Source organism: Melopsittacus undulatus, chromosome Z (genome assembly GCF_012275295.1).
Source record: "Melopsittacus undulatus isolate bMelUnd1 chromosome Z, bMelUnd1.mat.Z, whole genome shotgun sequence".
Lineage (NCBI taxonomy): Eukaryota > Metazoa > Chordata > Aves > Psittaciformes > Psittaculidae > Melopsittacus > Melopsittacus undulatus.
The window spans coordinates 22,325,953-22,338,433 of record NC_047557.1 but is presented as its reverse complement, the minus strand read 5'-3'; the positions used below and the strand labels follow the sequence as shown (position 1 = coordinate 22,338,433).

The window sequence follows — 12,481 nt, the reverse complement described above, 5'->3', positions numbered from 1 at the left end:
CCAAAGAAAAAGAAACAATTCTGATTGATTTAGTATTCATCAAAGGCAATGAGTAGCAGAAATTATTACAATTCAGGAACGTGGCATACAAGCATCTCCCTGCAGCTGGTCTTATGTACCTCAGTTCCTATCTGTAATACCATTACTCACAACATGACAGCTGTTCTTTATGCAAAAACTTGGAATTGTGGGGTGTTAACTTGTTCTGAACTTCATTTTCATTTGTATGTATGCACAGATACTGAGCTTGTGAACAGCACTAGAAAAATAAGACTGCCACTGTAAAGGTATTCAAACAATTAGCTACAGCAGTAGGTCTTAATTTTCAACAGCATGGCAGGAGCTACACTAAGACACATTAACAGCTTTTATATAAGACTACAGTTCTACTTTTCTGTACTGAGAAAATGACAGAAGTATAAAGAGACATTTTTAATTCAAGTAACTGTTGTTTTTAGATAAAAGGGGATAGTATGGTAAGCAAGCTGCACTATAACACTAATAGAGTATACTGCAAAATTTTTTCATAAAAATAGAGCAGGAACAACATTCAGTGTCAATAAATGTCATATGCTTAAAATAGTTAGAGAGCCAGAATATAGTGACAGAAACATTGTTCTGAATAACAGACCCTAACACATAAGTTTTCCCGACAGAGGGACACACCTTCTCTTAGTTATCTTATGCTATTGTGGAATGACATATGAACAATGGAAAGATATTTGAAGGTCCTAATTCCTAGAAAGCCTTACATTGTTTTTTAAGCTCCCCCTTTGATCAGTGCTAGGTCAATAAAGGACTTTAATACTTGGCTCCTTATGGACTCTATGCTTTCTACACTTTCCATTCATAGGCTCATTTTACCAAGCTAGGTTGATAAGACAGGTACTCCAAAAAGCCTGCGTGCTAAAGAGCAAACCACAAGAGCTGACTGGTAGGAAAGCCAGGCTATACTGGAACAGAACTGGAAATAACTGACTTTTTATAAACAGGAAAATGTCTGATTGATGAGGCAGAGCAGAATCAAAATAGTGGACTGTACCTACTCCCACTCTTTGAAGAAAGGTCTTTGCATGCAGTAAACTTGCAGTCAGATTTCATATAATACGGCTGCTGGTTTGTAGCCCATTACAAAATTGCCTCCTGTCCCTAGTAAGTTTATGTTGCTACAGAGGTACACCTCTGTCTGCTTCATGCTTGTCTCACTCCTCTCTCAGTACTGCTGCTATGTTGCAAGATACTCTCTTGCTTCCCTCCTTCTTCCTCTTCTTGACACTTCCAGCACCCTGGAAGCTGTCCTCCCTCCCTTAACACAGAGAGTATTTCCAGAGCAGGTCTAATCTCTTCCCTGCCTACTTACCACCATTTTAAAGGTCCAAAATACACAAGTGGAAAAAAACCCCAAGTAACGTCCCTGCCCATGGCAGGGGGGTTGGAACTATATATCTTAAGGTCTTTTCCAACCCTAACTATTCTATGATTCTACTTTCTTGCTTCCTGAAATGGCATTACCAAGTTGCATATAAAACAAAAATGTTATGCCCTTCCTAAATTTCTTATTTTGAAAACAGAAATGTAGCTTTTTCTTTAAAATGTTAATCAATCTCCAAAGTTTGTAAAGAATGTTTCTGTGAAATTGCTTAAGTACCAAGCTGGATTTCACCTGGAAGAAAAGTCCAGACAACAAAAACCAGACAACACGGACCAAATTTCCTACTATCAGCAATTTATTTTTATAGCTTTTGAAAATAAATCACATTTTGTAGTAAATAAAAGCAGTAACATCCCAAATACTGTCTATCACTAGCTTATATGTGAACAACAGGTTTTAACTTTTTATCTGAAGTAGCTTAGCCTAATTATTTTTCTGTTGTTACCACCCTCTCTTAATAACACAACCCTCAGTGTATTTTGCTGGCTGAAGTGGGAATGTCCTGGAACATAAAAGCTGTTAAACAATTTTACCAATTGGCTTATATGATTCTAGGGCCAAGCACAATGGTCAGAACTGTCTCAACTATCTCAACCATATTCAAGATCAAGCACAGAAGTAACTCTGTGTATATGTGTGTCTATATGCATGCATTCATACAGTAAATGATATATTGAAACTTTCTAAAGATAAGAATTGTAGGTCAGATTCTTTTTCTCTAAGTAACATTGCCAAAACTCTCTAGGTGACTTTGTTGTAAGAAGCACTAAGAGAAAACCAAAAAACCTGCCTACTGAAGTATAAAACTAGAATGAAATAGCAATATCAAAAGAATTATTAATTTTTTCTACTTATTTCAGAGTTGACTGAAATCAGATCATTAATTCTGCAGGAAACAAAAAAATCCAGCCGAGCTTTTTCAAAACAAACTGTGTAAGTCCAGAATTTTCAGATTACTTTCTCAGAACAAATAAAATCATTTTATCTAGAAATTTTCAAGTGAAATCCAGTCTAGAAATCCCTTTGAATTTTTGGTTCAACTGTAGCTTGGTCTGATAGGTCTGTGCATCAATCTGACAGAACTGACAGGAACACCAGAATCTAAGAGCTAAGAGAACTTGGGTAACTTCAGGATGAAACCTAGTACACCCTAAAGACACCATGCACAGTAAGGGCATCAGCTTTCCGTGTAAACTATTTTTATATTTTATTAATGCATGATCAACAAACACCTCTACACTGTTACCTTGTAACCACTCAAGCTTCTCTTTAGCAGACAAGTAATTTATACTTTTTAAGATCTCCTTTTAAAAAAAAGGATGTTCTCCTAGCTTTAATCACTTCTGTCTACTTCAGAACTCCCCACAGTATTTCACAGTTCTTTTGGATGTGGACTTCAGAATCGGACATGGGTCTCTGAGGGCAACTGATGGGTTTCAGCATTCCTGTAAGACTCTGCTGATGGTTACTTACCTTAGTTTTAACTCAACAAGCAACATCCATCTCAGCACTGAGCACTCACATTAATTTCCACAATGGCTCTAAACCAACCTCTTAGTCACTTCTTTCCAAAGCGTCATTCAGCAGTTGTTCTATAATGCAGCTACAACCTGCATTTCTGGTTTCCAATTGTATAGCCTGGGATTTAGTTGTATTACAAGGGGTTTTATATTGCACTGTGATCACTTAGATATTCAATGCAAATAATATACAAGTCTGTTCTCATGTACCTTATTATTTTCTTACAAAAACTTTTTAAAAATAAGTATGTCAGTGGCTTTTAAACAAATATTTGACATGAATACAATAAATGCTGTACCAAGTAAGTTATTTTTATAAATCGAAAAAGTCAAGCCTTTTTAGACCTGTGTCACCCGTCCCTCCAGTTTCCCCAAAAGGCAACAGAGTTGTCTACTACCTACAAAATCACGCTAACCAGCATCAGTTACAACTGTAGTGTATTTGAGAACTGATTAGAGAAATAAACACAAATTGTGACTTTGGCATAAGTGACCATATGATTATACTTGCTAAGCACAAACACAAAACCACCACTTTTCCTCTATGTACATATATATCGTAACTGGCTATAACTAACAAAATACATGACACATAGCCACAAGTAAGACATAGAGAGACACAGTGACATTTTCAGCTGTGATTTAGGTTGTGTTCAACTGGGAGTGGTTGTATATACTCAAACCTGTGATTTAGATATTCCTCATCCAGTAATGACAAAGCTTAGTAGATGCAAAAATTCACTTGGTATCTATATTTTGATTGCCTGAAAATTTTGCCTTCTATTCCTTTCCAAATTTATCCCAACTCCAGTCTAAAATTCACTACAATTCAGAGTATTCATCCCTCCCCATTTAGACTTCACCTAGGCCCCTTAAAGGTGCCCAAACTGCTTGAGGTTACCCTAGCACATAGTCCTGCATTGATCTTGGTACAAGCAATATTAAACAAGGCCACATTCTTTCAAAGCTTAAGTAATTAGGTGGTGCAAAAACCATAGATAGCCTCACAGTCAGAGGATTCCCCGAGATAAATGTGAATTTATAATGGAGGAAACATTCAGTGACTGAACAACTTAAAGTTTACAGTGCATTCTGCATCATTAGACTTGGTGTTCTTCTAAAAGGCATGCTGCAGTTGAAACGAGAAATAACTAGGGGAAGCACTGTTTTCTGTAATAATGAGTATAAAATAATATTTTTTAATGGCAAAGCATGTTATTTCCCTTCCTATTTTTATGCTATTATAATGACATTGTTTGTTTGTTTGTTCTTTTAAAGGCCATTTTCTTTCATTTGCTTCTGCTGTCTTCTCATTCAGCAGCATCAGACAAAAAATTTCTAACTGGCTATTCTTAAATGGTATAATTATTTAGTAAGTATTTTCTATGTAAATATATCAGAACAAGAAAAAAAACCTCCAAAAAAACCTCTTAAGCATTTTACACATTTTAAAATGTTATGAGTAATAAAAGTATGTAAAAATTGTACCATTAACTTAATTTTTACATGAGTAGCATCCTTTAACCTCTTAACAAAATTCAATGAACACTGAAGTACTTTAACACTACTCATGTTGGCTTCACAGCTAATAAATTATACTAATTTATATTCAGATATATCAAATAGAAATTAAGCTGTAGTACAATATTACCCCTTCAAAAAATAAGCCAATAGCCTGGAAAAAAAATCTTAGATTCAATTCCCTCTTATTACAGGCAGTCACATTTATTTCCCCAAATACATTAATTCCATGAAAAGCATCTTCAAGTTATTAATGATATTTTTAATGCCTATTGTATCATTAACAAAAATGATTTATGTGGAAAGGTCATTCTAGAACTGAAAACTGGACACCTTAATAGTATTATGGACAATGAAACGAATACCTATTCAGATGACAGCTTAGCATGACCTGTCAGTGTGTATTTCAGCCAAGTAAGCCAGCCGTATGCTGGGCTGCATCATAAAGACCATGATCAGCAGTCAGAGGGAGGTGATTCTCCTCTTCTACTTTGTTCTCATGAGACTCAACATGAACTACTGTGCTCAGCTCTGGAGCCACAACAGAATGGACATAGACCTGCTTGCACAAGTCCAGAGGAGGGCCACAAAGATGATCAAAGGGCTGGAGCACAAGTTGAAAGGTTGTTCAGCCTGGAGAGAAGGCTCAGGGGAAACCCTAGAGCAGCCTTCCAGTACCTAAGGGGGCTCACAATAAAGGTGGACATGGACTTTTATCAAGGATGTGTTGTGACAGGACAAGGGAAATATCTTTAAACTGAAAGAGGGAAGATTCGAGTTACATATTGGGAAGAAGTTTTCACTATGAGGGTGGTGAGACACTGGAGCAGTCGTGGCTGCCACATCCCTGGCAGTATTCAAGACCAGGTTGGATTTTGCTTTGAGCAAACTGGTCTAGTGGAAGATGTTCCTGCTCATTGGATGGAGGCTAGAACTAGATGATATTTAAGGTCCCTTCCAACCCAAATCATTCTATGATAATTTTACCATCACTTTTAGTTTCTGCTAGAACACTCTTGAAATATGCATAATATTCTGCTTGAGAATTTAAATTCTAAGTTAAAATATAAACAGTATTTTCAAACAAAGAACTCTAACAGTATACTGAAACAATGCGTCATGCTTGTAAAACTAAGATATTTGCAGTATGTGTGGAAGAACCAAGGGAAACGTCTGCTCTATAACGCTGGTTTTGAAGCTTATTCTGATATACCCCCTTCTGCCTTTGGGTTACCTGCATACTACACAGTTCTTGGGATGGGTAGCAAATTCCCACATTTGGCATGTAGATCTAAGATTTTTCTAGGGTTCAAAAAGCTTTTCTCTGGATTACATTACTGTTCATCTCTGGCACTGAAAGAATTTTACAGCTGTGAAAATGAGAATGAAAATTGTGGGTTTAGACTATGACTGTATATTTTTGCCAGCCTAGTTTTGCTGTAGAGTCAGATATAAATCTGCTGTCTTCTCCAAATGATACATCACAGTCTTATTTCAAATATAGATATAATTTAAAAATTATGGAAGACATATACAGCAGGTCTTGACATTGTAAACTTGTAAATGAAATATTTTAATATAGCTTTTGGACCTCTTTTGGACACCTGTGCTAATGCTAACAGTTAATGCTGGCTTTGACTTTAACAGTACTTTGAGTATTACAGTTTGCAAGTAGTATTTAACTCTTTGTTTAAAAAAACTTCTATACTGAGTTTATGGATGAATTGCCATTATTTATGTATTTTATCTAAGACTACTGAAAGACTTAAATGCTGAACTCTAACATGACCAACATGCTTATTAAAGACTACATGGGCAACCATTACTGTTTTTCCATTTCATAAGCAAGAGTGTAAATAAATGTATCACATCATTAAAACATCAGATAATTGGTACTTTATTTTGATGTAATTATACATCCTAGATTATACACTGTATGTCAGCAGCCTCAGTACTGGGCTATGAATTCTCACAGGCTGGGACTGATGAAGAATGTTACCATTTTACTCTGCTGGGAGAAGCTCAGCAAAATAGCAGGGTCTGGAGACTGAGCATGAAGCATAAACTTACACAAGAAGAAGAAAGATATTAACGGAGAAGTAATATAATTCACTACAGCAACTAAGACAGATGGAGAAAGAAAAAGCCCCACAGGTCTCAGGGTACATGAGCTCTTCTTCAGCTAGTTTATTTTTCTTCTACAGTTTGCTTAATAAAAGGTATTAACTTTCCTTACAAACTTTCTTCACTTACATTGTTCAGCCACCAGTTACACTGCCAAAAAATGCAGATGTATGCATAGGGGCATGTACAGAAGTATATATCATGGTTTTAGCCTAAGGCTGATTTTATGCACTATCTATGTTCACAGAAGATTCTGGAACAGATATGGGAACATAGATTTTCCCAATGTAAGAGAAGAACGTAACTTTGGCTAATGTAAGATAGGCAACACCGTTAAACTAAAACAAATAAACAGAAAACCTGGAGGAAACTGACAGCACCTCTCATACAGATCAATGGTATGTTTATCTGGATTGAAAATGCCTAGCTTAATCTTTAATAAGAAACGCATTTGTCTTTTTTCTTTTTTTGTAATAGCATACCACAATGGTCCCTCAAAGCTGTTGCAATTAAAGAGATTTTCCTCCTCCTCTGACACTCCCAAATGATTGCTTGCAGGAGGAGTTGTTGTTTTAGTCCCTTACTGCATGATCCTATGACTGTTAAGTTTCAGCCTATTTCTATCACTCAAGCTTCTGGGATAATACAAATTTCCATTAGGACATTCCTTCCATTACAACTTTGTACTATCTGCAAGCTTTTTCTAATAAACTTTGTTTTGTTTTGGGTTTTTTTTTTTTTTGGTTCTTATATGCAAGATATTACTGAAGTAAAAACCAGCCTAATAAATTTGACCAAAACCAATAGCTGCTCTTTCAACATAATATATATTCTCCTTGAACCAACTTCTACCTATTTTACAGTTCTTGTTCCATATTTCCCTCTCCTTCATTTTAACCATTTCCTACAGATTAATCCAGAGTAAGTTTTATCATATACATTTACCCAAGAAAAATATTACTTTTACCCAGGAAATACCTAGACATGTTAGTTTATCAGAATCTCTTCTAGTAAACCAATTCAACATATGTGGAGACAGTGTTCTCACAGGAGAATGGATATTTGGTACATGAGCTCTGGATAACTCCGAAAGATACAGCAAGGCCGTGGGAGGCCCAAGGAAGCCTAAGCAAGCAAAATAAGAAGCTGGAATTCACTGAGTTATGAGAACTGTGGACTGTTGGCAAGCATTCGAGGTCAAGCTCTCACACCTGTGCTTAACCAATTATATGTTAGTCACTAAGGGTCTTCAAGACAAGTATCCAGTCATGACATGCCAAATTGCTGTAGGTGTGTGTAAGCAATAGTATATAAGGAGTTAATGCTTTGCAATGAATGGCTTTTTGTCTGATCATACTGGTCTCTGACTGAGTCTGTTCCGCGGCAAACATATTTTTCTATTAGCCACTAACAGTTGCCTTTAATTATTCTTACTTTCAAATCTATCACTGTATTTTATATTGTTTTACCATCTTAGAGCAATCAAACTAAATCCACAAATCAATATTACAATTTAGAAGCGTGGTTTCACCAGATAAGTTAGACAAGTTCTAAATGCTACTACTAAATGCTTTAGATGCAATACGGATGCTTCCTGTAAAACGAAAAAAGTATTAGATGCAACACAAAGTTTATAGAAAGGGACAGAAAGTTAAGGAATTAAACTGTGTGACTAAACAAGGCTTAAGAGATAAAACCTAAAGCTAGGGTTGTCAGAACAGACTGCAGAAGGTCGTATGTTAGATGACCTATAAAAGGAACTATGATGAGTTTTAAAGAGGAAACAGCTGAAGGTATTAATGCTAAAATGATTGAATTAACTAAAACAAGAAAACATAAAAGCAGCAAAAGGTCACTAGGTCACATGGGATTAAAGGGAATAATAAAGTAAAATAAAACCACTGCTGATAATATAAATGATGGATTTGTGTCACCTTTCTCAAAAGATGCTAGTGAGATAACTCTCTAAGAACCTGATTTTATCTGGACATAAAGATGAGACAAGGCCATAGACAGAGGTGTCAAAAGAGGTGATATCAACCAGTAAAAGTATGATGAAGCTCCAGAGTAAATCCTCTGGAAGGAACTCAGGAATGGCTTTCCACTAACCTTAAAAACAATGTTTTACTGGACAACTACTAAGTAACAAACACCGTACTTTTTGAACAAAAGGAATGATGAAAGAAAGTACAGTAACCAATATGGCAGCTTCTGTCAAGTAGTTTTAAGCAATTAATAAAACAAACACCATCTTGAACAATGAGTTTCTATGCTGTTTCACTAATCTAGCAATTTCATTACAATGCATTGGTGAATGTGTCAATAGACAAGGTGAACAGCTTTAGATGCTTAAAAAGTCTTTATGATGAGCTTTTTAAAAAAGAAAAAGCAAATGGTGAGAAACATTGAAAACAAAGCACACGGTGAAAGAAAAACAGCCAAACTGAGACAAGAATAATCAGTTACCTTTCAGTGAGGCAAAGATCATAGTTCAAATTAAATACTATGACAAAACTGAGTGAAGTGCGTGGTACATTTCTGAAAGATCCAAAATCAGGAGGTCAATCTAGCCCAGACAAAATATAGTGATTTCTCATGGTTTTAACTCGGTAATAGAGATTGTAACAAATGGCCACATCCAGATTCTCATAAATTCTGTTCTATTCTCTTACAAAATCAAAGGAGACTCTGTAGAGGGAAATCCTTGTATGCCTTACACAGCTCTATAGCAACAGAATGAGTTTATGAAAAGCCTCTGGATGTTACTAGTGAAAGCTCAATGAAGACCTCTAATAATATGTAGATGCGGAAAACAGTAAAAAAAAATGTACATTTACTAAGGAGAATAATACAAAAACTATTATTTGCTACAAGAGACAGACAATATTGATCAGTTTAGAATACTATCAATGAAACTGGATATCCCATGTTAAAATGGCCAACACAGTAACACAGGAAACTCCAGAAACAATAACAAAGATTATTCCCACCATGAAACATTGCTCCTGACATGAATATAGAGTAAAATGGAATTATTCATTTCAGAACGAAAATGAGAGAGAGGAAATAAGAAAAAGGGTAGGAAAAACAAAAATACTGCATACGTCTAATATCTGAGTCAAGGAGACACCCAGTAAAATCTCAGTAATTTAGTAAAAAAAAAAAAAAAAAAGAAGTATCTTCTGCTTTTCAGGTTAGACCATATAATTCTTTCGTAGACAATTTCTTTGGCGTAAAAGCCTTCATATTATTAAAAGGATCCCAGGAATTTACATGAAAAGCAGAAACATCCATTTACAACCACTAACACTAAAAATTAATTACAGGAGAAATATAACATTTCTTTCCTTGGGATATTCTAATTACAGATCAACTGACATGTATTGCTGATGGATTCCTCTCCCACTTTTCTGAGGCAAATGGTCCTGGCCACTTGCAGCCAATTCCACTTGCAGATTGATACATGGCGGCAAAGACACTTAGAACAGCTGTGTATGCCTAATAGAGATTTTCCTCTCCAAGTCTCACTCTGACTCTCCATTTTATGAAAAGTACAATCAGTGCTCACAATTATTAAGTACCAAAATATTTACATCAGCATCAGAGCCTTCAAAAAAATCCCCAAAACCACTGAATGATGGAAACAGCTTTTTACATACTCTATGAATACCATAATACCAGAGAACATTTTAAATACCTAAATGGACAGGTTAAACTCAGAGCACAATATATGCCAATTACATATCCCTGTTTCTTGGAAATTGATTATAACACTTGCTCTAAGTTTTGCCTGCTGTTGCTCAACATCTGATAAAAATTTATAACAGATGGAAATGATTGCAAAGTGAACAGCACTCCCTCTATGTTCTCCACTCTGCTGATTTAATCACAAACACACTGAATCTGATAGTAATGAAACAACAGACTTCTTGTTGATGAGATCACCAAACGATTTCCACACAAAACTATCAGACAATGTAAAATATAGTTACCACAGACATACAGAATCATTTTCTGACCTGCCATATCACCTATCTATACAAAACAGTAAATCCTGACATATGAGCTGCTGAAATAAAACGAATATTCAACTTTGTTTGATTTGCAATTATTATATTGAAAAGCCAGATTCAAAAAAGACAATCTTGCCAAAAAAACTTCATAGTTAGCTGGCTGAGATATCTAAATTTCAGTATTCCTCCCTATTATGAAATGGCAACATTATTCCCAAGTGAGTCTGCTCTGCAGTCTCTATATAGTGCGTGTTTTAAACAAACAAATCATATTCAAATGCTCTGCTACTGCAAAATACAACTGAGAACTCTGAGTTCACAGTAGTTAGTAGTTTTAATGATGTCAAAAAAGGCTGGGAGTTAAGCATGTGTTGAGGTGTTTGCAGGATCAATGCCAAATTGTCTGAAAGATCAACTAACATTCTACTCATTGTATTCCTCCACAAGCAAGTACAGATTCTCTTTTTTACTGACTCAAAATGAGATTATCTCTGAAGAGAAACAAAATAACTCAATTCTTCTAAAACCTCAACATTACATAAAATTGCTTTTCTATACATAAAAATGTCATCAACAATGTTACTTTAAAGACTGATTTGCAGAATGTTTTAAGTCTAGAAGCAATCACTGAGTCACACTCAATGCTAACAAAATTCTCCTCTCTCCAATAGTTCTATCTGAGCCTCAAAGGATCCACGAGGGTGATTCAACCAGTCTGAGGATCCTTCCTGGCTGTCCCCTTTTCTAGGAGTGCCTCAGATCCAGACAAGAAAAGAACAGACTGGAAAGAATTTTTCTAGCAGCAAGAAAAAACCCTAGCTGGAAAACTGCCTTTCATAAGCCCTCTTCTGTCACATGAAGGGACCACATGTACACAATGCAACAGGACAGGGATGCAAGACTCTGCAGAAGTTAAAAGCCAGGATTCCCACTGTCAGAACAATTTTTCTCGCTTACATCATACTTCGCATCCAGGTATGAGGGAGCTCCTGAAGGCAGGACTGCTAGGTAGGGCTGGACACTCTGGTAGCAGTATCCTGCTCCTTGCTTCCCTTTTCTTGTTTAAGGCAGAAAACACAAGCACACACAGTAAATACATCACTTCAGGGAATTGACCTTCACAGATGCACTGAACAATGCATTCACTATAAGCCAAGTAACATTTTGGAAATTCTCTGTCTCTGGAAAAACTATGCAGCTCACTCACCAGTCAACCACCATAGCTCAGTCTACAACTGCTTCTATATCAGTACACAATGGTGGTTAAGAGGACCTTTCGAGAGTCCCTGTGCCTTATTTTTGTGATCCCCTCTATATAAATATGCTGACAGAAGGAGCAGACCGTTTGCAGTTGGGATTTCAGTGAAGACAGACCATCAAGTCCCTCTGGTTGTCCAGTGCATGAAGAGATAGATCCCTTATGTCTTACTTCTTCCAAAGTCTGCTCATGATTCAGAATCCAAGTATGGCAGACAGGATGCCATTAGAGAACCTGGATATGGACATTTTGTATCGAAGGCAAATTAAAATATAAATAGAGATGTGAATGAGCTTGAAAATGATATCTAAACAAATACAAGACAGAAATGTCAACAGAATATAAGCTATAGGTGTTACTCACTGTTTCATATGACAAGGACTTGCAGGTACAAAACGATACTGTAAGACTTCAGATTTAAAACAAACAAACAGAAATACTGTCCACACTGCTTACGATTAAAGTGAGGAATATATTGCCACAAGACGTCATACAGTATGAACAAATTCAAAGCAGCCAGAATACACAGAAGAAAAATACACTGAAGAGAATTAAACACAACAGGCCAAATGAACTTTGAGACTAAGTAAGTCTTACACTTGAGACTGTTTGA

The 12,481-nt window shown here is 36.0% G+C and overlaps 1 protein-coding gene across 1 annotated transcript in view; it reads right to left on the bottom strand.

Moving 5' to 3' along the window:
* CWC27 (CWC27 spliceosome associated cyclophilin) overlaps positions 1–12,481 on the bottom strand; it is a 120,598-nt gene that overhangs the window by 39,200 nt on the left and 68,917 nt on the right. The gene's annotated exons all lie outside the window — the stretch shown is intronic.